At 40.7% G+C, this 24,847-nt stretch overlaps 1 pseudogene across 1 annotated transcript; it reads right to left on the bottom strand.

Moving 5' to 3' along the window:
* Window positions 1-16,591: 16,591 nt before the first annotated feature.
* LOC309801629 (ferritin light chain-like) lies at window positions 16,592-17,127 on the bottom strand (annotated as a pseudogene). Its single transcript has one exon. The product of its transcript is annotated as a ferritin light chain-like (transcript).
* Between the last annotated feature and the right edge of the window lie 7,720 nt (window positions 17,128-24,847).

Genomic DNA, 24,847 nt, shown 5'->3' on the forward strand with positions numbered 1-24,847 from the left:
GGAAATAGAATCTTGGATCATCTTTACCATCATTATTCTGAATTCTTTTTCAGGTAGACTGCCTATTACCTCTTCATTTGTTAGGTCTGGTGGGTTTTTATCTTGCTCCTTCTCCTGCTGTGTGTTTTTCTGTCTTCTCATTTTGCTTATGTTACTGTGTTTGGGGTCTCCTTTTTGCAGGCTGCAGGTTCGTAGTTCCTGTTGTTTTTGGTGTCTGTCCCCAGTGGCTAAGGTTGGTTTAGTGGGTTGTGTAGGCTTCCTGGTGGAGGGGACTAGTGCCTGTGTTCTGGTGGATGAGGCTGGATCTTGTCTTTCTGGTGGGCAGGTCCACGTCTGGTGGTGTGTTTTGGGGTGTCTGTGGACTTTTTATGATTTTAGGCCACCTCTCTGCTAATGGGTGGCGTTGTGTTCCTGTCTTGCTAGTTGTTTGGCTCAGGGTGTCCAGCACTGTAGCCTGCTGGTCGTTGAGTGAAGCTGGGTGCTGGTGTTGAGATGGAGATCTCTGGAAGATTTTCGCCGTTTGATATTATGTGGAGCTGGGAGGTCTCTTGTGGACCAGTGTCCTGAAGTTGGCTCTCCCACCTCAGAGGCACAGCACTGACTCCTGGCTCCTCAATTTGGGATGTTGTGTTGTCTATTCATGTATTCCGCAGATGCAGGGTACATCAAGTTGATTGTGGAGCTTTAATCCGCTGCTTCTGAGGCTGCTGGGAGAGGTTTCCCTTTCTCTTCTTTGTTCTCACAGCTCCTGGGTCTCAGCTTTGGATTTGGCCCCGCCTCTGCGTGTAGGTCGCCGGAGGGCGTCTGTTCTTCGCTTAGATAGGACAGGGTTAAAGGAGAAGCCTCTTCGGGGACTCTGGCTCACTCAGGCCGGGCGGGAGGGAGGGGCACGGAGTGCGGGGCGAGCCTGCAGCGGCAGAGGTCGGCGTGACGTTGCACCAGCCCGAGGCGCGCCGTGCGTTCTCCCAGGGAAGCCGCCCCTGGATCCCGGGACCCCGGCAGTGGCAGGCTGCACAGGCTCCCGGAAGGGCGGTGTGGGCAGTGACCTGCGCTCGCACACAGGCTTCTTGGCGGCGGCAGCAGCAGCCCCAGCGTCCCACGCCTGTCACTGGGCTCCGCGCTTTCAGTCGCGACTCGCGCCCGTCCGTGGAGCCCCTTTAAGCAGCGCTCTTAATCTCCTCTCCTCGCGCACCAGGAAACCAAGAGGGAAGAAAAAGTCTCTTGCCTCTTCAGCTGCTCCAGAGTTTTCACGGACTCCCTCCCGGCTAGCTGTGGCACATTAGCCCCCTTCAGGCTGAGTTCTCGCCGCCAGCCCCAGTCCTCTCCCTGTGCTCTGACCGAAGCCCGAGCCTCAGCTTCCAGCGCTGCGCGCCCCGGCGGGCGAGCAGACAAGCCTTTCGGGCTGGTGAGTGCCGCTCGGCACCGATCCTCTGTGTGCGGATCTCTCCGCTTTGCCCTACCCAGGTATGTGGGGAGTTTCTTGCCTTTTGGGAGGTCTGGGGTCTTCTGCCAGCGTTCAGTAGGTGTTCTGTAGGAGTTGTTCCACGTGTAGCTGTATTTCTGGTGTATCCGTGGGGAGGAAGGTGATCTCCGCGTCTTACTCTTCCGCCATCTTACCCGGAAGTCCCATCTGACGAATAAATTTATCTTTTAAAAAGTAATACTCAGGTTTGAGGCATGAGAAGTTTGATGAGGAGAAATTAGCTAATGTTTGCAGAACTTCTAAAATATCAAACTCAGTCTCTAAGATTTTAGCATTCTATACAACATCGGTTACTTATTAGTGGTTTGGGAAGGCCAATTTAAAATTTTCTCATCTTACTGTATTGAAATTCACGGCCCTAATGTTTTCCACGTTGACTATATGAATGATGAAGAAAAGTCAATCATGTATTTCATTTCCAACTGGACAGAAAACAATATTTTAAAAAGTGTTTGGCCTACTGACTTTTGATTTCTTCTAAGGCAAATGGATAGGTAATTTTTATTCCCTGATTAGGAGAAAAATGGTGGAAGAGGGCAGGGTTAAGAATTAAGATTTCAAGAGCATGAGAGGTAGATGGCCAACCATAGTTCCTAAGGTTCGGTGCCTGTAACTGTTGCCGCCGCTTACGCGTGCCAAAGCAGTGGTATGGCTGCTGCGCTCGTGTTTGCTACCACTAGAAACATTCTTGCCAGTAGTGGCGGCAGCGGGACTCCATTACCCCCTTTTTTCACTCTCTCCAGAAGCTCCAGATGGCGTCTTCCGTGGGCAACGTGGCCGACAGCACAGAACCAACGAAACGTATGCTTTCCTTCCAAGGGTTAGCTGAGCTGGCACATCGAGAATATCAGACAGGAGATTTTGAGACATCTGAGAGACACTGCATGCAGCTCTGGAGACAAGAGCCAGGCAATACTGGTGTACTTTTATTACTTTCATCTATACACTTCCAGTGTCGAAGGCTGGACAGATCTGCCCCCTTTAGTACTCTGGCAATTAAACAGAACCCTCTTCTGGCAGAAGCCTATTCGAATTTGGGGAATGTGTACAAGGAAAGAGGGCAGTTGCAGGAAGCAACTGAGCATTACCGGCATGCATTGCATCTCAAACCAGATTTCATCGATGGTTATATTAACCTGGCAGCCACTTTGGTAGCAGCAGGTGACATGGAAGGGGCAGTACAAGCTTATGTCTCTGCTCTTCAGTACAATCCTTCTTTGTACTGTGTTCGCAGTGACCTGGGGAACCTGCTCAAAGCCCTGGGTGGCTTAGAAGAAGCCAAGGCATGTTATTTGAAAGCAATTGAGATGCAACCGAACTTTGCAGTAGCTTGGAGTAATCTTGGCTGTGTTTTCAATGCACAAGGGGAGATTTGGCTTGCAATTCATCACTTTGAAAAGGCTGTCACCCTTGACCCCAATTTTCTGGATGCTTATATCAATTTAGGAAATGTCTTCAATGAGGCACGGATTTTTGACAGAGCTGTGGCAGCTTACCTTCGTGCCCTAAGCTTGAGTCCAAATCATGCAGTGGTACATGGCAACCTGGCTTGTGTATACTACGAGCAAGGCCTGATGGATCTGGCAATAGACACCTACAGGCGAGCTATTGAATTGCAACCACATTTCCCTGATGCTTACTGCAACCTAGCCAACGCTCTCAAAGAGAAGGGCAGTGTTGCTGGAGCAGAAGATTGTTATCATACAGCTCTCCGGCTGTGTCCCACCCATGCAGACTCTCTGAATAACCTAGCCAATATCAAAGGAGAACAGGGAAACAGTGAAGAGGCAGCTCGCTTGTATCGTAAAGCATTAGAGCTCTGCCCAGACTTTGCTGATGCCCATTCAAATTTAGCAAGTGTATTGAAGCAGCAGGGAAAACTGCACGAAGCTCTGATGCATTATAAGGAGGCTATTCGGATCAGTCCTACCTTTGCTGATGAGTACTGTAATATGGGAAACACTCTATGGGAGATGCAGGATGTTCAGGGAGCCTTGCAGTGTTATACTCGTGCCGTTCAGATCAACCCTGCATTTGCGGATGCCCACAGCAATCTGGCTTCCATTCACCAGGATTCAGGGAATATTCCAGAAGCAATTGCTTCTTATCGCACTGTTCTGAAGCTTCAACCTGATTTTCCTGACGCTTATTGTAATTTGGCTCATTGCCTGCAGGTTGTCTGTGATTGGACAGACTATGATGAGCGAATGAAGAAGTTGGTCAGCATTGTGGCTGACCAGTTGGAGAAGAATAGGTTGCCTTCTGTGCAGCCTCATCATAGTATGCTCTATCCTCTTCCTCATGGCTTCAGAAAGGCTATTGCTGAGAGGCATGGGAACCTCTGCTTGGCTAATATAAGTGCCCTTCATAAACCACCGTATGAACATCCAAAAGACTTGAAGTTCAGTGACGGTCGACTGCATGTAGGATACGTGAGTTCTGACTTTGGGAACCATCCTACTTCTCACCTTATGCAGTCTATTCCAGGCATGCACAATTCTGATAAATTTGAGATATTCTGTTATGCCCTGAGCCCACATGATGGCACAAACTTCCGAGCGAAGGTGATGGCAGAAGCCAATCATTTCACTGATCTTTCTCAGATTCCATGCAATGGGAAAGCAGCTGATCGCATCCATCAAGATGGTATACACATCCTTGTAAATATGAATGGTTATAGCAGGTGTGCTCGAAATGAACTCTTTGCTCTCAGGCCAGCTCCTATTCAGGCAATGTGGATGGGGTACCCTGGTACTAGTGGCATGCTTTTCATGGATTATATCATCACTGATCAGGAAACGTCACCTGCTGAAGTTGCTGAGCAGTATTCTGAGAAACTGGCTTATATGCCCCATACGTTCTTTATTGGTGATCATGCTAATATGTTCCCTCACCTGAAGAAAAAAGCCGTCATCGATTTTAAGTCCAATGGGCACATTTATGACAATCGGATTGTGCTGAATGGCATCGGCCTCCAAGCATTTCTTGATAGTCTATCAGATGTGCAAATAGTCAAGATGAAATGTCCTGATGGAGAAGACAACGCAGACAGCAGTAATACAACTCTTCCCAATAGTGTACTGTGGCTGTTGCATTTTCCAGCAGCAGGAGAAGCTAATATTCAACAGTACACACAAAATATGGGCCTTCCCCCGAACCGTATCATTTTTTCCCCTGTTGCTCCTAAAGAGGAACATGTTCGGAGAGGCCAGCTGGCTGATGTCTGCTTGGACACTCCACTCTGTAATGGCCACACCACAGGGATGGATGTCCTTTGGGCAGGGACCCCCATGGTGACTATGCCAGGAGAGACTCTTGCTTCCCGAGTTGCAGGTTCCCAGCTCACTTGTTTAGGCTGTCTTGAGTTGATTGCTAAAAATAGGCAAGGACATGAAGAGATAGCTGTGAAACTGGGAACTGATCTCGAATACCTGAAGAAAATTCGTGGCAAAGTCTGGAAGCAGAGAACATCTAGCCCTCTGTTCAACACCAAACAATACACAATGGAACTAGAGCGGCTCTATCTACACATGTGGGAGCATTATGCAGCTGGCAACAAACCTGATCACATGATTAAGCCTGTTGAAGTCACTGAGTCGGCCTAAATAATGACTGTGTGCCCAGGAGAATTACCCCTGTAGCTGAGCCTCAACCTTCTGGGGGAAAGGGAACTACTTTTTCCATATCATGGTGCAGATGGGTGACAGACAATGATAAGAAATAGCACAGCCAGACTTGCTTCCTGCATGATCACGATAGGGAGAGACCCAAGAGATGCGAAACTGCTGTTCCACAAGGAGTTTCCATCGAATTTTGCAGCAGCCAGGTGTCTGGAGGGTCTGGAAGGTAAGTCTGGAAGGTCTGATCTCCCTTGGTCTCCCAGGGGATGGATGGTTAGTGTGGAAGGGAGATAGAGATTGCCCAGCCATTTTGTGATTATCACGGATTGATTGAGTCTTCTGAATTAAGTTTTTTCTTTATATTTTGGGTATTGGAGCTTTTAAAAATGTTTGGTTTCAGGTATTTTTATTCATGTGAAGTGTATATGATTCTCTTGAGATAAGGTTTTAAGCTAAAATATTCCTTGTTTTAGTTTCTGAACTCTACCGATAAATGGGGACTTTGCTGGTGTAGTCTTTTTATAGGTTTTATAAACCACTTGAGCCTCTATCAGTCACTTTAGTGTCTGACATAATGTTTGGAACTCTCAGTGCTTTGTTGGTCTGTAGATGATGGCTTCAATTCTTTTTCTGGTCCGTTTCCTTCTTCCCTTCCCCCCACTTTAAAAATTCTCCTGTAACTTGGCTAACAAAATACCAAGTGTGATTCACAACCTCCCAGAGTGTTTCTCTTCAACACATCATCTGGTGCCAAATGAAGATTCTTAGGAGTGCTTATTAATTATGAAGGGCAGAGTTGTGGTACTGTCACTGACGATAATAATAATGGATTTTTGGCCTAGAGTTTTGACCTATTTCACCAGTGTTTTACCGTTGACTGCCCCTCTATGCTGCTTCCAAAAGTGAGAGTGTGTGATAAGATTTTTACTTTCATTTCTAAAGATTGTTTTTTTTTAGGTGAGTCCTGTTCTTCCTTTTTCTTTCAGCAGAAATGAAATCCCAGGTAAGTATAAGTATTCAAATATTTGATCAGTAAGTCACAGTTATCTCCAGTACATTAAATAACTTTCATCAAAAAACATGTTATAGGTGAAAAGCTCTGAAGGACCAGCTATGTATATGATAATTATGTTTCAGGCCTTCTAGGGTATTATATATAATAACTTGTCTTCTGGTCGTGGTCTTGAAGTCTTTATGGATTCAGCCTCAGTAGTAGCGAACTGCACTGCTACTTGGTTTGGAGTACAAATTAGACTTTAGCCCTCCTGGAGGTTGAGTTTTTGGTATTGAAAACCATAGGAATGAAATTATTGTATTTCATCAAAGGATCGAGGGCTTGAGGCTTAAACAAGCCAACATATGTGTGGGAAGCAGTCAGCCTTGAGAGCAGGCTATGGACATGCCAGGCATGCCGCCGCTGCTCGAAGGGACTGTCCCTACTTGTTCCCCTCCTTGTTCCATTCCATGGGAGATAAATCACCAGGGCCCAGAAATCAGAAAGAATGGAAAATGAGACAAGCCAATCTGTCTCCACCCTGCACGTGCAGGTTATTTTGGATGATTCTGGGTTTATGGGTTTTCTCCCAGGGAAGTTAACCTTGAGCCGAGACAGTCATTAGATAATGTAAACCACCGTCTGGCAACCTTCCCTTTTCTAGTCTATATAATCTGCAACTGTAGCATAATAAAACTTGCCTTGCAACCATCAGTTGTCTTGGTCCTTCTGACCCCATTCGTCGGTGCTACTTCAGTTCCTTACCCCGTCCCTTCTGACCCTGGGCGGTGAAATCCTCTTTCTGAGGCTGGTCCGTGGCAAGTGGCGCCCGAACAGGGACCTGAAGCGTGAAGCCAATGAAAAGAGAAAGAAAGTGCAGGTAAGAGAACCCTTATGCAAAATATGTGTGGACACGAGTAAAAGTGAAACTAATAGAGGCATAAGGCAACAGTCAGAAGTAAAATAAGATGGGGCCAAAGGGCTCAAAGGAGCGTGAATTATTTGCTCCGGTTTTACTTTTGATGCTTCAAGCTCGGGGTAATAAAGTTTCTACCTCACAGTTGACTGAATTTTTGCAGCATATCCATGATGTATCTCCCTGGTTTCCTGATGGCGGCTCTGTGACATAGAAATCTGGCAGAAAGTTGGAGAAGATTTAAAAACTTATTATGAGTCTCGAGGGCCTACTCATACTGCCGTTGTTACATTTAGTTTGTGGAATCTGATAAAAATATGTTTAGGTTCTTCTCATGATAGTGTTGATTTGAATGTAAAGTTAGAAAAACATAAGCCTCTGACAGAAGAAAAGACTGTATTATCAGCTACTGTGTGGCCACTTCCTAAACCGAAAGAGCTAATCAATTTAAATATTTCAGATGAAGAGGAATATTTTGACTTAACAGATGAGGCTTTTAAACATAAAAGAGAGAAATATCCTGAGGATGATTTTCTAATGGCTATAATAGATAAGTCAGTGCAAAAGCTGCAAATTAGTAAGGACTGTCTTCCTCAAAATTCTCCATCTTTAAAAATGCTCAGTCCCTTGCAACGTGCTGTACAAGCAGCAATAAAACGAGGAGAAGATCCTATTTTCTGTTGTCCTGTCACGGAAAGACCTGATCCTAATAATCCTCAACAGGCTATTAGGGAGCATCAGGCTCTTCCTTTTAAAGTTTTGAAAGATTTAAAATCTGCTTGTGCTCAATATGGGCCCACTGCTCCTTTTACTACTGCTATGGTTGACACTATTACAGGAGAAGCTCTTCCCCCTGCTGATAGGCAGTCTATTGCACGAGCTTGTTTAAATGGTGGAGATTATTTAATATGGAAGTTTGATTTTTATGAACGGGCTGCTGAACAAGCAGAAAAGAATGCTACCCATGATATTCCAGTTGATTATCATCTGCTGATTGGGGAAGGACCATATATTTCTTTACAAGATCGATTAACTTATCCCTTTGTTGCTTATCCTCAAATAAATCATTTGGCATTACAAGCCTGGAGGAAGTTATCTTCTACACACAAAACTGAGGATCTTTCAAAAATTAGACAGGGACCTGATGAACCATATGCTGATTTTGTAGATAGATTGTTACAGCCGGTGGGGAGGCTCATTGTGGATGGACTCACTGGTACAATTGTAGTTAAGCAACTTGCTTTTGAAAACGCTAATAATGCATGTCAGGCTGCGATTCGACCTTGGAGAAAACGGGGAACATTGGAGGATTATATTCACCTTTGTGCAGACATTGGGCCTGCTTATATACAGGGTGCTGCTATGGCTGCAGCATTAACTAAAGTGGGGTTTAAAAACAATCCAAAGAGAACAAAGACTAGTTTTAAATGCGGAAAGGCAGGTCATTTTGCTGGAGAATGTAGATCTTTTCCCTGTAACCCTGGTCCTTCCTTCCCTACTCAAAACCCTCCAGATGGTCAGAAAATCCCTGGTTTATGCCCTAAATGCAATAGGGGAAAACGTTGGGCATGAGATTGTCGTTCAGTGGCCCACAAGGATGGAACACCACTGTCGGGAAACTCCTCCCGGGGCCTTCCCCGGCCCCAACAGATAATAGGGGCAATGTCTGTGTATCCTCCTCAAACTATCAATCAGACATTAACCAAAAACAAAAACATTCCATATATTTGCTCTCCAGAGAAACAGCAGGAAGTGCAGGACTGGACCACAGTACCTCTGCCCGATATGTATTAACTCCTGAAATGGGTCCTCAGGCCTTCTCTACGGGCATCTATGGACCTTTACCCAAGGGTTTGATGGGACTATTATTGGGAAGAAGTAGTGTCACCATGAAGGGTTTAACTATTATGCCAGGAGTCATAGATTGTGACTACAAAGGGGAAATAAAAATCATGGCACAAACTATTAAAAATATAATAATGATTTCTCCTGGGGATAAAATTGCACAATTGCTACTTTTGCCCTTTGTACCTCATGGACAAATTTTACAACATCAAAAGAGAGACACAAAGGCTTTTGGATCATCTAATGCTGCCTACTGGATTCAGAAGGTAGGGAAAGAACGTCCAGAAAGGAAATGAACCATTAATGGAAAGGTTTTTTCAGGTTTGTTAGACACTGGAGCTGATGTCTCTGTTATGACACAGATTCACTGGCATAAACATTGGCCCGTTAGTCCTACTATTACAGAACTTCAAGGAATAGGACAGAGTTCTTCTCCTATGCAAAGTAGTCAGTTATTATTATGGCAAGATAGTGAGGGCCATTCAGGATACTTCCAGCCTTATGTTTTGCCTAGGCTGCCTTTAAACCTCTGGGGCCGAGATATATTAAAAGAAATGGGAGTATTACTTTATAGTCCAAATTCTCAAGTCTCTAATATGATGTTGGATCAAGGATTTCTTCCCACAAAAGGGCTGGGAACAAATCAACAAGGAACTGTCTATCCTATTGATGTGAAAATAAAAAATGATAGACAAGGTTTGTGTTTTTCTTAGGGGCCTTGGATTCTCCTCCACTCACTGCTGATCCAATTACTTGGCTGAGTGATGACCCTGTATGGGTGGGCCAATGGCCCCTCACAAAGGAGAAATTAGAAGCTGCAGAACAATTAGTACTGGAACAATTAGGGCATTTAGAAATTTCCAATAGTCCTTGGAATACTCCTATTTTTATTACCAAGAAAAAATCTGGAAAATATAGGTTATTACCGGATCTAAGAGCTGTTAATAAAACTATGCTAATAATGGGAGCTCCTCAAGCAGGCCTACCCTCTCCAACAGCCATACCACACAATTATCATCTTTTAGTTATAGATTTAAAAGATTGTTTTTTTCACTATTCCTTTGTTTCCTGAAGATAGAAAACATTTTGCTTTTAGCTTGCCTTCCTTAAATTTTAAGGAACCCATGAGGAGATTTCAATGGAAAGTATTGCCTCAGGGCATGGCAAATAGTCCTACATTATGCCAAAACTATGTGGCTCAGGCCTTAACTCCTGTGAGAAAAAGGTTTCCAACGTTATATCTCATACATTATATGGATGATATACTTTTAGCCACAGATAATATTTCTTTATTAGAGACTGCTTTTCAATTTTTACAACAATCCTTACAATCATTTGGCTTGGTCATTGCCTCAGAAAAAATTCAAAGACAATCTCCATTTTTCTATTTGGGAAAATATATTGATAACACTACCATTAGGCCTCAAAAACTGCAAATTCGAGTTGATAATTTAAAAACATTAAAGGATTTTCAAAAATTACTTGGAGATATTAATTGGCCAAGGCCTTCCTTAAAACTTACTACTGCTCAATTAGAGCCTTTGTTTGATATTCTTAAAGGTGACTCAGATCCTTCTACTTCATGCTCTATGACTCCAGAAGCACTTCAAGCTTTACAAATAGTTAATAGAGCTATCAGCTCTGCACAATTAACTCGAATGCATACTCACCTGCCAATTTCTTTAATTGCTTGTCCAACACCTCATGTGCCTACTGCCATCTTATGGCAAACTGTTGGAATTATTGAATGGATTCATATGAAAACTACATCCTCTAAGGTTATTAACCCTTATTTTGAACTTAGTAGTAAGCTAATAATGCAAGGTAGAACTAGATGCTTACAACTTCTGGGTATAGAACCTTCTCAAATTATTATCCCTTATTCAGTTAGTCAACAAAATTGGCTTTTTCAACATAGTAATGAATGGGGTCTTGCTCTTGCAGGATTTTCAGGTACCTTGGAATGCCATTACCCTGCTGATAAATTGATCCAATTCGACAAACTTAACTGTTATATCTTTCCTTCTATAATTAGGCAACAGCCTATTCCTCATGTACCTTTGGTTTTTACAGACGGTTCTTCTTCAGGAGTGGCTACTGTAATCATTGACGATGGAACCAAACTCATTAAACAAACTTCCTTGACTTCAGCTCAACGTGTTGAACTGTATGCTGTCATTATGGCTTTTAAACATTTGCCTTCTATATCTTTTAATTTGTTTTCTGATAGTAACTATCTTATCAGCTTATTATTTCTTCTGGAGACTGCGACCAGAGGACATACTAATGACCCTGAATTATCATCCTCTTTTCGTTTGCTTCAACAGCTTATTCGTTCCCACGATGGTCGTGTTGCAGCTCTGCATATCCGTGCTCATTCTAACTTGACTGGTCCATTGTCTAAACTTAATGCGACTGCAGATGTTTTAACTCGATCTACACGTGATCTTTATCCTGTGCGTTTGCCTCCCAAAAATAAAGTTAAAGTTCCTCTTCCTCCTCAATCTCTTTTCCCTAAAGCAGGACATATCCCAATTTACCGTCCTCCTCCTTTCCGTTCGTCATGCTGTCAAGAATGGCTAAGGTATTGCATTCATTATCTTCATACTGTTGATACTCATGGTCCATGTCCTGGACACCCTCATATCATGGTAAGTTATGATCAAACTGCTTCACAAGCAGCACAGCAATCGCATGCTTTACACCATCAGTCGGCGGCTACGTTACGCAAAGAATTTTCCCTTACTCGTGAAGCCGCCCGACAAATTGTTAAGCAATGCCCACAGTGCTTACCTCACCTTCCTGTTCCACATTATGGTGTTAATCCTCGTGGATTATCACCTAGTCATTTATGGCAAATGGATGTTACTCATATCCCGTCTTTTGGGAAATTACAATTTGTTCATGTCACTATTGATACTTATTCTGGTTTCCTCTGTGCTACAGCACAGACCCGAGAAGCTACTAAACATGTTATCACTCATTTATTACACTGTTTTGCTTTCATGAACCTTCATTTTACAGGAACCAACATGACTCTTACAGGCCCGGCTACCAGCCGACGAGAGGATCTTAAGGATACCATCATTTGGTATAAAAATGGGCAAGCTATTAATATTAGAGGTCGAATCTCATATGCCTCACCACTTCGGGATTCCGCTATTACTATAGCCAAGGTTCCAGGTGAAGATTCAGGAAATTATTTCTGTGTGAAGCATTTACTTGGAGGACAAGGGATACTTATAGTTGGACATAAGGTTACTATTCTTAACAGAAAATCAAAACCTCAATTTCCTCCTTTTATGACCATTAACTTTGCTGGATCCAATTTTGAATGTTGCAATGCATCTTGGAATAATAACCAAATATGGTGTACTACAGATCATACCAAGGGGTCAATTCTTCTCTCTTCTATTCCCATCATAGATAGGTTTATCACATTTCAAAAGAACTGGGATATATGGAAACTAGCTCTAACTTATTCCAATACACCTGTTATAACTTGTGTTGCTCCTCCATATACACTTTTGATTGGTTCTATTAACATTGGTAATTCTTCCAAAGGAGGATATAATATTAGCTGTGTTCATTGTATTTTTAGCAGTTGTATGTTCCCTTCTGCAGGAACACAATCTGTGCTTATACTAAGGCAACCCATATATGTTATGGTGCCTGTACATCTGAGAGAACCTTGGTATGAAGATACGGGAGTACAGGCATGGGTGGAACTCTCCAAAGCCTTGCAGAGAAGGAGACGCTTTATTGGGTGGCTAATAATAAGTTTACTTGCCTTGGCTGCTCTGTCTGCTACCGCGGCTACTGCCCGTCTTGCTCTTTCACAGAGTATTAATCATGCTCACTTTGCTAATCAATTATCTCAAAATACCAGTCTTGCTTAATCTTTACAAAGTCACATAGATTTACAGATTAATAACAAGTTAGATGAATTTAAAAACGCAATTTTGAGGATTGGAGATCAGATGGCAGCATTAAAATTGAGGATGCGTTTAGCTTGTCATGCAAAGTATACGTGGATTTGTGTTATTTCTTACAAGTACAATGACTGTGTTTGGGAATGGGAAGAAGTAAAAATGCATCTGCTGAGTGTTTGGTCAGATAATATTAGTCTTGATCTTAAGAAATTAAATGCTGAAATTCAGGATATACAAAATGCACATCTTGATGATATTTCACCAGAAGATGTAATTCAAACTTTACTGGATCATTTAAAGTGGTTAAACCCTTAGTCGTGGATTACTAGAGGGTTGTCAGGATTTATTACCCTGGCCATAATTTGCCTATTATTGATAATAATCTTCTCATGTCTGTTTTGTATCCTCATGCAACAGTATACTACTCTCGGCACTAAGGTTCATGGAATTATTTTGCAGCAAAACTTCAAAAATAAAAAAGGGGGACCTGTGGGAAGCAGTCAGCCTTGAGAGCAGGCTACGGACATGCCAGGCATGCCGCCGCTGCTCGAAGGGACTGTCCCTACTTGTTCCCCTCCTTGTTCCATTCCATGGGAGATAAATCACCAGGGCCCAGAAATCAGAAAGAATGGAAAATGAGACAAGCAAATCTGTCTCCACCCTGCACGTGCAGGTTATTTTGGATGATTCTGGGTTTATGGGTTTTCTCCCAGGGAAGTTAACCTTGAGCCGAGACAGTCATTAGATAATATAAACCACCGTCTGGCAACCTTCCCTTTTCTAGTCTATATAATCTGCAACTGTAGCATAATAAAACTTGCCTTGCAACCATCAGTTGTCTTGGTCCTTCTGACCCCATTCGTCGGTGCTACTTCAGTTCCTTACCCCGTCCCTTCTGACCCTGGGCGGTGAAATCCTCTTTCTGAGGCTGGTCCGCGGCACATATGAATATGTTTCTGTCTTGCTGTCCTGCACACATGCTGTCTAGTAACAGATATTTTGTCTGCTATTAGTGTTTTAGATTATGTCTTTCCAAAGCGCTGAGGCAGTGCACCTATTTTGAAGTTGCAGCTGATGCCTGAACGTATCCTAGCTGACAAATTATTGATTAATAAAAACATGAATTTCTGAAAGATTTGTACTGTTAACCAAAATCTGGGCAAGGAGTCTCAAATGTAATTCTTAGCCAGAATTACATGTTAATGAACCATTTAACAGTGTAAATCAAGGAACATCAATGTAGGGATTTCTTTTCATTTATTTCTTACCTGCTTGAAATAGCAGTTAAAGGTTGCCAGCTTGGTTGCAGATGAACGGACGTTTGAAGTTCCCTGAACTACTTAATGTGGAATAGGATACTAGACTTCCAACGCCCTCAAGGCTGTGACCTTGCAGCCATTTTACATAGCACATCATCCTCCTATAGGGATGAACCTTTCCCTGGCCTGAAAAGTAGCCACTCTGTTGAAGCTTTGCTTATTGTAACAGGCTTTTGTTTCCAGGTTACATGTCTGTGGAAGACTTAATTCTGAATAGAGATATAGATATTACTGGAAACTAATTGTTTTTGCTATTATACTCTGCTTATACTCTGTTTTACTCTGTAAAACATTTAAATTGTGCTACAAAAATTCAGATGTTGTCTTGCAATCTTTAAACAATAAATGAATGAATTGCCCTTAAAAAAAAAGAATTAAGCAGTTAGTTAAGCTGTTGGTCCCACATCAGACAAATTATCCTTATACCTCCTGTCAATATTGTTAACAGAGACTGTTATTTTATTAATCCTTATGATCCCGTGATTCTTTCTTTCATGTTTCAGGGCACAGCAGGTGAGAGAGTGGGTTTGTTAAGCTGGGTGGGTTTATCCTTCTTTTATGCGTTCATTCAATTTTCTGTTCATTTACTTATTGTATACATATGGCAATAGAAGCTGCTAAGGCAATCATTGCTATTCTGCAAAACAACAAGGCACAGAAGCAGATGTCTTATTTCCGAGATTTCTCCCCCCAGGATTATTATGATTAAAGATCCTTTCCCCCCACTCCCTGGAGAGGACAAGGGGCTGCTCGCTGGAGGATTTTTAATGACTTGGGGAAAGGCTCAAATATCCCCCCATTAGGGTAATCCACCCCAGGGGCAAACCACACAAGAATATTATGAATTTATTTTATTTTTCTATCCTTGCAAAGGTAATACTCAGCTCATTAGAATATGAAAACTATACTGTCAAATTTCAGAATTACATGGATGAAGAAAACCACCAAAGTGGCATCATATCATGTGTGTTATAGTTGTATTTACTATATTGACTATATTAAATATGTTGTGTTAACAATGTATTGTATAACTATATATTGAAAAGGCAAAATGCTGTAACGTATTTCAGAGAAAATAATGTTGGCCAACCCCAAATTGTACATTGTAGACGGGTCCTAGGAAAAGAAGATTTAATTCATAGTGAACAAGAGGTTAGCTTCTGTTTTCAGCCATGTGCTATTTCAAGAATTAAACATCATGAATAATACAGGATATAAGAGGAATAGTCTAAAGATGGAAAAGCACATTTTGATTAGGAAAGAGAATTTAAGGCTTAAGTCTTTTTTTTTTAAGGAAAACTGCCTTATTACTATGAGATAAGAAAATTGTTTCCTTCTTTTCTTCCTTGCTTTCTTCTTCTTTTTTTTTAACCTTTTTAATTTTGGATATTTGACCTCTAAGCTGAGATGACTGAAAATGCCTCCTCTGGGCATCAACCTTTTTGAAAGACTTTTTCCCCCTCGCTGAGGCCTATTTGTCTCTTGGAGGCTTTGTCTACATTACTCCTCAAGAGGCAAGCATTTGTCCTTGCACTAAATGCTGACATCTCCTGATAAGAGGGAAGCTGCAAAGTAGAAGAATTGAAGGTCAGTATGTTGATATTGGTCTCAAGCGCATTGATGCACATTTGTGTATTGGGGAACGGGAGTGAAGCTTGAGAGTGGGCCAGTGGGGAGGGGTAAATATTTTGTGATGCTGTCTACCTATGGGCTTATAAAGTTTACAGCTGCATTAGGAGGACAAGCATTACCATTAGCATGAAACCTCAGTTGCAAAAGCTTCTAGCCATACACATAGGGCAATACGTAAATGATACACCTTATTGCATTCACCCATTCACCCTCCCCTGTTCACGCTAATTGGAAATTTCCATCCATTTCAGAGAAGTAACACAACTACCAATCATTTTCCCTGGCACGAATCTTCCAGGAGGAAGAAAATGGAATACACCTAGCAACAGAGCTCACGCACTAGTAGTCCATGTGTCTTAGATTTAATATCTGATGACTAGCTGCATTGAAGCCAAGAGGTGGTTCACAAAGTTGCTGCACATTAGAATCACCTGGGGAACTCTGAGACCTCCCCGTGCCCAGGCTCCTCCCTAGACCTACTGAATCAAAATCTCTGGGGCTGGGACCCAGACACCAATGTTTTTCTTCCAAGCTCTTTAGGTAATTCAAACGAGCAGCAAAGCTTGAGAACCAGCCCAATAATGGGAACAAACTTATTTCACACAGATAAAGTGGGGCAATTCATATGTTAAAAGAACGTGAATATATGTATATATTTCTTTTTTTCGCTTTGTTCTGTTTGTATTTCAAATAGGCTTTTTTTTCCTTCTGCAAAAAACGTTACTGTTTCCATTTGGTCCAAGGCTTGGGAGAGGGCTCCAGGGCGGTTACAAAGCTGCCTAGTGGCTGCAGAGCGGGGCTTCAGGCAGAAGCTCTGACGCCAGAGGGTCTCCTCAGACGCGGCTGGACTTCAGAGACTCCTGTTTGGCTCAAGGGTGAGCCTTTCAAAGAGATACTCGCCCAGCACAGCCTGCGGACCAGCCAGCCTGCGGAGGTTGGTCAGGTGGTCGCCCATCTTCTGGATGAGTTTCACCTGCTCCTCCAGGAAGCGGCTCTCCAGGAAGTCACAGAGCTGGGAGTCTGCACGGGCAGGACCCAGGGCGCGCAGATCCGATAGTGCCTGGTTCAGATTCTTCTCCCTAAGAATGGCGGCTTCCACAGCATCCTGGGTTTTACCCCACTCATCCTGAGAAGGCTTCTGCGCCTCCTGGAAGAGGGCGCGGCCGCAGCACTGGTTTTGCATTTTCAAGAGGCGCTGGGCGCCCTCACACTTCTCCTCAGCCAGTTGGCGAAAAATGTGGCCCATACTGTCCAGAGTCCCATTGTTGCTGTCGAAATAGATGCTCAGAGAGAGGTAAGTGTCCACAGATGCATGTTGAACAGGCGGTGGGTGGCGGCTTCCACCTCGGTGGAATAATTCTGACGAACCTGGGAACTCGTGGTTGATCAGTGATAAGGAGCTAAGCTCAAAAACTGGTGTTGGCCTGTCCTGGAGGCTGAGGATAGCTGAGTGTCTGATTCCAAAGGTTGCAAAAGGAAGAAAGGTTGGAGGGTGGTCGGGGGCTGGAGCAAGGAGCGTCCCTGGGTCTGTTCATTCCAAACACTGTTGAAGCAAAAGACAGATCTGCAGGACTGCCGAGTGCACTGCCTCAAATAGGCTTCGATATAAATGAACAAGAAGTCCAAGCAAGGACAAAACTTACCCTTCCTCCCACCAAAATAGCTGGTGATACTAGAATCTAGATCTGGGAAGGGATTCTTCCATTACTTTCTTAACATTCCAAGCCACTAGAGCAGTGGTTCTCAAAGTATGGTCACCTTGTAACCAAGCAGTACCCTATGGGGCCTTCCTAGGACAGACCCATCCCCCATATCCTCTATTGTAGTTTCTCTCTGAAGTACTCAGATAATAGTATCTCAGGCATATTTCTTGAGTTTTCAGATGCTAAAAACCACCACCCAATGGAAGAAATGAACTCTTTGATGATCATGAGCATGTAGCCCCCAGACCTTCTGGCACCTAAGGATGGATAATGTTACCTGTCTTGTGGCCTCAACATCAGCCAGTCAGAGGATTGTGCACGAGCTGATCACATGCCCTGGGATGTCCCTCCCTCACCTGGCCTTTAAAAATGCTTTGCTGAAATCCTTTGGAGATTTCAGGGGTTTTGGAACACGGACCACCCCTCTCCTTGCTCGATCCTGCAATAAACCTTTCTCTTCTCCAGACTCCAACTTTTAGGTTTTTTTTTTTAATTTAATTTAATTTAATTTTATTTTTTTTATTAGTTTCTGCTTTATAACAAAGTGAATCAGTCATACATATACATCTGTTCCCACATCCCTTCCCTCATGCATCTCCCTCCCTCCCACCCTCCCCATCCCACCCCTCCAGGCGGTCACAAAGCACCGAGCTGATCTCCCTGTGCTCTGCGGCTGCTTCCCACTATCTATCTACCTTACGTTTGGTAGTGTATATATGTCCATGCCTCTCTTTCGCTTTGTCACAGCTTACCCTTCTCCCTCCCCATATCCTCAAGTCCATTCTCAAGTAGGTCTGTGTCTTTATTCCTAAAAAGAAATGAAACTGAGCTATTTGTAATGAGGTGGATAGACCTAGAGTCTGTCATACAGAGTGAAGTAAGTCAGAAAGAGAAAGACAAATACCGTATGCTAACACATATATACGGAATTAAAAAAAAAATGTCATGAACCACCTTTAGGTTTGTTTGGCCTCACTGTGCTTCAGACACACGAACCTGCATTCGGTAACAACCTGACCAGCTTTACCAGCGTCCCCTGATAATGTGTCAGATATTCAAGTTTTAGGGCCCTATCCCAGCCCTATGGAATCAGCAACTCTAGAGGGGCTCAGTGATCTCTGTTATAACAGGCCCTCCATATGATTTTTATTCACCTTAAAGTTTGAAAATATCTGCATTGTCAGCTGGCCAAAGCGTCCACCAGCAGGTGAAGGGGAGTGACGCCTGGAAAAGATAGGGAGTAGCCAAGGCAATTACAGCAGCATTTGCCGTGGTAGTAATGGAGAATGCCTTTTCTCCACTGGTTGGCACAGACTAGTATCTGGGAGCAGTGGCAGGGTTACTTAGGATGCTTTACAATTCAATGTAGAGTGACCGCTGTCCTGGTTTGCCAGGGACTTCCCTTGTGTGAACACTTAAAATCTCATCCTGGCAAACCCCTTAGCCCTGGATTTGAGAAAATTAGGGAATAACATGAAATTTAGGGGAAACATGATCTAGGATTTGGGCAAGTCACAAGTGCTAATTAAAGCTAAGCAAGTATGGACAACATCTAGCCTTCTTTACCCCTTTGTGGGAAGGTAAATCTGATTGGGTGAAAGGACTTATTGTTAAGAAATCTTTGTAGAAACATCCCCTTCTGCTTAGTCTGCTGGTTCTCAGTTCTGGCTAGACACTGGCATCGTCTGAGGAGATTTAAAGTTATTTTATTGGTCTAGGATGACCAACAGTCAGTGTGAGGGTTTTTAAAAAGTGCTTCAGATGATTCTAATATGCAGCCAAATTTAGGTGCCACTGCTTAAGCTTTTGAACCACTGCTACTTTTTTCACCTCATCTTCCTATGAGAATATCCAACTGTAGTTGAGGTGTGTTGTTTTTTCTTTTTCTTTTTTTAACTCTCTTATTATAAGATTTACTGTCTTAAATAAGATTGAATGTACAGAAAATCCTGCTAGTCCATCTGGTATAGCTAGATACTTAGAATAATATCGTTAAGATATATACCATTTAAGTACTGTGACTGGCCTTTTTAAAATTAACATATGCATTGAATTAGTACAATCTCTTTTGAAGTTGTCATGTTGGGGAGCTATACCTGTAATCTGCTGCCATTGCTAAATATCTGGACAACTCTTATTAGGAATTGTTTTTAAAAATCTTTAGGGATTAAAACCAAGAGTGCTGTATTATTTGTACTGGGACCACAAAAACCTCACAAAGTTTCCCCACTGTACCTTCTACCCCCATCTCTAACCCTTGGCAACTTCTAATCTGTTCTCCATCTCCACAGTTTTGTTATTTTTTTTTCAGTTTTGTTATTTTAAGAATAATATGTAAACATAATCATGAATTACTTAATCTTCGGAGATTGGCTTCTAAAAACTTTTTCTTCGGCATCATTCCCTTGAAGTTCATTTTAATTTTTGCATATATTAATAATTTGTTCCTTATTGTTGCTCCGTAGTATTCTATCATAAGATTTTATCACAATTTGTTTCAACATTCATCCATTGAAAGACATTTGGGTAGTTGCCAGTTTTGGGCTATTATAAATAAAACTGCTATGAACATTTATGTGTAAGTTTCTGTGGGAACTTAATTAAGTTTTTGTTTCTTTTGGATAAATGCTCAAGAGTACAAGTACTGCGTTGTAGGGTGAATCTACTTTTAGGATTAAAAGAGACTGTCAAGCTGTTTCTCAGAGTGGCTAAACCATTTTATTTTCCCACCAGTGACGTGATATAACTTTTCTACGTACTCGCCGGCATTTGATGTTGTCACTATAATTTTAGTTATTCTCTGATATCTCATTATGGTCTTAATTTGCATTTCCCTAATGCTAATGATGTTGAGCATCTTTTCATGGGCTTCTTTGCCATGTGTATATGCTCTTCCATGAAATGTCTGTTCCTGTCTTCTGCCTATTTTCTAGTTGGATTTTTTTAAGTTGTTTGGAGCGTTCTTTGTATATTATAGATACAAGTCATCTGTCTCATATGGGATTTTCAAATATGTTTTCCCACTGTGTAATTTGAGTTTTCATCCACTTAAAAGGATCTTCTATGAAGCATTTTTAACTCATTTTGATGAGATCCAATTTATCAGTTTTTGCTTTTATTGATCATACTTTCGGTGTCAAGTCTAAGAATTATTCACCTAGTTCTAGATGCCAAAGATTTTCTCCTATTTCTTTTTCTAAAAATGTCCTGCTTTTACATTTAAGATTATGATCCACTTTGATTTAATTTTTGTGTAAGGTGTGGAGGTTTAGGTTAAGGTTCATTTTTTGTTTTTGTCGAGGGATGACCAACTGTTTCAGTACCATTTTTTGAAATGTCTATTCTTCCTTGATAGCTTTTGCACTGCTGTCAAAATCAGGTTAAATGTATTTATGTCAGTCTATTTCTGGGTTCTCTATTCCATTCCACTGATCTATGTATCTACCCTCCAAAATTACTGCAAAGTTTTGAAATTGGGTGGATTAATTCCTCCCATTTTAATCTTCCTTTACAAATTGTTTTAGCTATCCTTCAGCCTCTTCTTACCATATAAATCTTAGAAAAACCTTGTCTATATCCGCAAAAACCTTGAGGGCATTTTAAGAGTAATTGTGTTAAGCCTCTTAAATTGGGGAGAATTGACATCTTTATTATGTTGTGTTCTCTAATCCATGAACAAGGTATGTCTCCCTATTTGTTTGGGACTTTAAAATTTTTCTTCATCAGCATTTTGTAATTTTCAGTATAGAGGTCCTATAAATGTCTTCTTGGGCTTGTATTTAAGTACTTATTTAGGTCAGTTGTAAATGGCATCACATATTTTAATTTAAGCTTCTACACATTTGTTATTAATATATAATGTGATAAAATTGTGTTGATCTTGTACTCTAAAACATTTACAAACTAATATTATTTCTCAAGCTTTTTGTGGATTCCTTGGTATTTTCTCCATTTAGATTATCATCTCATCTTCAGACACAGACAGTTTTACTTTTCCTTAGGCAATATAATAGGATATATTACTCTTCAACATTCAGTAGGATATATTCCTTCCTATTCAACATAGTAGGAATAGTCCTTTTATCTTTTAAATGAACTTTTTAAAAATTTAACTTTTAAATGTATGTATTTATTTATTTTTGCTTTATTTTCTTACTAGAACCTCCAGTAATATATTTAATAAAAGTGGTGAGAGCAGATATCCGTGCCTTGTTTCTGATCTTACAGAGAATGCATTCAGTCTTTCACAGTTAAATATAATGTCGGTATAGGTTGTTTGTAGATCATCTTTATGAGTTTCAGTATGTTCCTTTTCTATTCCTAGTTTGCTTGGAGTTCTTTTTCCTTCTTTTTTTAAAATCATGAATGAGATTGGATTTTGTCAAGTGCTTTCTCTGCATTATTGGATAGGATCACATGACTTTTCCCTTTAATCTATTGGTTATGGTGGATAACATTGTCTGATTTTCAAATATTTAACCAACTTTGCATAACTAGAATAAATGCCACTTGGTCATGGTATATTATTCTTTTTGTATATTTCTGGATTTAATTTGCTAATATTTGGCAGAGGATTTTTACATCCAATTTCATAAAAAATATTGGTCTGTAGTTTTCTTCTTTCTATACTATCCCTGTCCAGTTTTGGTATCAAGGTAATACTGGCTTCATAAATTTAATTAGGAACTGTTCCTTCTACTTCTCTTTCTTATCAAATCATGTAAAATTGGTGTTAATTCTTTATGTCTTGGGTAAAAGTGAAATATCTAAGCCTGAATATTCCTTTTGGGAGTTTTTAAATGAAAAATCAGTGTTTCTAATGGTTACAGGAAAATTGAGATATCTATTTCATCTTGGCTGAGTTTTGGTAGTTTTGAGTGTAGAAGCATTGGCCCATTTCATCTACATTTTTGAATTTATAGTGTAGACTTGCTCATAACAACTTGTTCCTCATTAACCTGCAGGATATGTCATGGTATCCCTGGTTGCATTTCTGATATCTGTGATTTGTGCCATCCATCTTTTTATCTTTATCAGTCTTGCTAGATCTTTATTGATTTGATTGTTTATTTCCAAGAACCAGCCTTTTGTTTCATTGATTTTTCCCCCCTATTTTCCTGTTTTCAGTTTCATGGATTTCTATTTCATCTTTATTATTTCCTTCTTTCTGCTTGTTTAGTGTTTTTTTCCTCTTCCTTTTTTACTGTTGTAATATAGAAAATTAGATTATTGCTTTGAAATACTTTCTTTCCCAATTTAGTGCTATAAACTTCCCTTTCAGCATTGCTTTCACTTCATTCTGCAAACTTTGATCTGTTATATCTCCATTTTCTTTTATTCTATGCATTAAAAAATATTTCCTTGCTGCTGTCTTTTTTACCCATGAGTTATTTGGAATTGTGATGTTTAGTTTTCACATGATTGAAGATTTTCCTGTTGTCTTTCTGTTATTGATTTCTAGTCTGATTCCATTATGGCTAGAGAACATACTCTATGATTTTAATTCTTTTAAATCTGCTAATTTTTTATGAATATATAAATGAAAGAAATAAGAAATCCTCTGAGTCTTAGCATCCAACACTTAGGCACATTACAATTTAAATCTGCTAAGGTTCTTTGTATTGTCCAGTGAATATTCCATGGACACTTGAATATGTATTCTGCTATTACTGAGTGTGTTCTTTAAATGTCAGTTATATCCTATTGATTGATGATGTTTTCATTTCTTCCATATTCTTGCTGATTTTTCTCTCTGGTAGTTCTATAAATTGCTGTGCTGAAGTCTCAAATAATAATTGTGGATTTAAAATTTTCTCCTTTTACTACTTTTTTCAGTGTTTGCTTCATGTATTTTGAAGTTCTGTTGTTTGGTGCACACACATTTAGTATCATTAGGTCATCTAGGTGGATTATTCCTGTTATCTTTATGTAATGACCCTCTTTGCCCCTAATAATTTCCTTTGCTCTGAAGTCGACTTTATCTGATATTAATATAGCCATTCCTACTGTTTCTGATTAACATTCACATGATATATCATTATCTTCCTTTTACTTTGAACTACCTATATCATGATGTTTAAAGTAAACTTCTTATAGACAGTATATAGTTGGATCATGCTTGTGAATTTTTAATCTACTCTTCCAATCTCTGTCTTTGACTTGGTTATTTAGATCATGTACAGTTAATGTAATTATTGCTATGTTAAAGATTAGGTCTACCATTTTATTTTTTGTTTTGTCTTTTACCTTAGTTTCTCAATCCTGTGTTTCTCTTATTTTGCCTGGTGGGTTACTTAAACATTTTTTAATAAGTCCATTTTAATTTACTTTATTTATAATCATTTGTGTATACTGTTTGTATAGTTTTCTTAGTGGTTGCTTTTGGCATCACAGTATACATATGTAACTTACCATAGCCTACTGGAATCAGTGTTTTATTACTTCAAGTGAAGTTCCAAAATTTTACTTCCATTTAGTCTCTTAATATTCCCCAGTTTTAAAGTATGATTTTCTGTAGTATTTCCTTTCTCTACATTGAGAACCACATCAGATGGTGTCATAATATTTGCTTTGACCATCAGATAGTATTTAAGAAACTCATGAGGCTAATGATAGTCTCTTATATATACCCCATTTGTTTTCACCCATTCCATTGTTCCCCTTTTCTTTCTGAAGTTCCCAGTCTTCTGTTATTGTTTTTTTTTTAATGTTTTCATAACATTAGGTGATATCTGGGCTTTCCAGTGCCTTTGGATATGAGTTTCAGGAAACACTGAGTCTGGCTCACTTAATGCTGCTGAGTTGGAGGGTTTGTATATGTTGGGCCTGTTGGCGCAGCAGGTGCTAGCAGATTAGACTAATGTTGATGGGACTAGTGCCACAGGAGGATGGGTTCCCATTCAGGCTATGCTGCTGCTACAGTAGATCGAGTCCCCCTCTACCCCAAGTGTGGGGCAGTGACCTGCTGCTGTCACTGCTTTGTATTAGGCTGCTTTTGCCTCAGGTGTGTGGTGGGATCCCTTGGAAGCTGCTGTCAATCACAAGGTTAAATTCATTTCAGAAATACTTAAGTATAAATATATAGCCTGGCTCCTGTAGGACCCCTGTAATAGTTTTTTATTGCTTCCATACAAATGACCACAAATATAGTGACTCAAAACAATGTAGATTTATTACCTTACAAGTCTGACATTGGTCTCAATTGAGTAAAGTAAAAGTGTTGGCAGGATCTACAGATGAATGGATAAAGATGTGGCACATATATACAATGGAATATTACTTAGCCATAAAAAGAAATGAAATTGAGTTATTTGTAGTGAGGTGGATTGACCTAGAGACTGTCATACAGAGTGAAGTAAGTCAGAAAGAGAAAAACAAATACCATATGCTAGCACATATATATG

The sequence above is a fragment of the Mesoplodon mirus genome (assembly GCF_964341445.2).
Source record: "Mesoplodon mirus genome assembly, contig: SUPER_3_unloc_11, whole genome shotgun sequence".
Taxonomy (NCBI): domain Eukaryota; kingdom Metazoa; phylum Chordata; class Mammalia; order Artiodactyla; family Ziphiidae; genus Mesoplodon; species Mesoplodon mirus.